The sequence below is a fragment of the Mastomys coucha genome, unplaced genomic scaffold (assembly GCF_008632895.1).
Source record: "Mastomys coucha isolate ucsf_1 unplaced genomic scaffold, UCSF_Mcou_1 pScaffold21, whole genome shotgun sequence".
NCBI classification, from domain to species: Eukaryota; Metazoa; Chordata; class Mammalia; order Rodentia; family Muridae; genus Mastomys; species Mastomys coucha.
The window spans coordinates 3,113,047-3,114,422 of record NW_022196904.1 but is presented as its reverse complement, the minus strand read 5'-3'; positions in this window follow the sequence as shown (position 1 = coordinate 3,114,422).

The window sequence follows — 1,376 nt, the reverse complement described above, 5'->3', positions numbered from 1 at the left end:
CTGACCAGGAAGGGGCACGCCAAAGGTACCCAATGGCTGCCCAGGAAGGGGCACGCCAAAGGTACCCAGTGGCTGACCAGGAAGGGGCATTCCCAGGGTAAGATCCACACTAACAAAACAGATCACTTTACCCAGTGAAACCAGGTGGCTGTAGTTCTCTAACATCACATCTCTGTACAAATCCCTCTGAACAGGCTCCAAGCATTCCCACTCTTCTTGGGAGAAAGTTATGGTCACATCCCTGAACAGTTCTGAACCCTGAAACTACAAGTATGAATGATGCATGAATATTTCATTCAAGGGAATGGTTCCCAGTAGGATGAGAGGAGCTGGAGATCTTGGTAGGAAGGGGTTTTTCGAGCACACAACAGCTGGGGCTGGCTGTCCAGAACAAAGTGAGCACAAGAAAGACGTGGTGTTAAAATGTAGTCCACCTTGCTGCAGACCAACACCTCTGTGTACAGGTCTGGGATGAAAATTCAAAAATTAGATGAGTTTTTCTCACCATCACAAACATTAGAAGGCATAAATTCTTAAATTAGGGAAGAAGTGTCATTTCTAACTTATGGAGTAACATTTGATGAACTATTCTCTAAATTGTAGTGGGTTGGGATTATATATTTCTATAACATTAAATATTTTAAGAAAATATTTTTTTAGAAAGACATTTTATAGCCACCATGGTACCATGTGCCTATCGTACCAGCACTCAGAAGCCAAGACGGAGGGATCACTGTGAGTCAGAGGCCAACCTGATCTACAAACTGAGTTCCAGGCCAGCTCGTGCTATGTTGTAAGACCCTGTCTCAAAGAAAAGGTTGTGTATCTTAGGAGCAGGAACTTCATCTAGGTCTAGAGTTTGTTGCCAAGCTCAGGTCACCATTACTCAGAACACAGCACAAGCATTACGCTTTCATGGACTGTGCAAATTACCTAAGTGTACTATAAAGTACAACAGCCAATTGCATAAATAGCCTGTGATTCACTCAGCAGTTGGACAGTGAACCTAAACCAAGATCACTTAGATGTTCCCGAGTGGCGCACCTAAGCTAGTGGTGCTATGGGTCTAAATGTTGTGAGGCTTCTGCAATACATAATATAAGACAAGATCTTCCTTTAGAAGACTATGCTCACACTTGGGTATGCTATTCTTTCCCAAACGCCTATTAACCCCAGTGCTTAAAACTGTAAAAAAAAAAAAAAAAAAAATTAGGGGCCAGAGAAATGGCTCATTGGCTAAGAGAACTTGCTGCCCTTGCGGAGGGCCCAGATTGGCGTCTTAGAACACACATAGCGACTGCCAACCTTCTGTATGTAACACCAGTTCCAGAAGATCCAGCACCCTCTTCTGGCATCTATGGACGATGCATGCATGC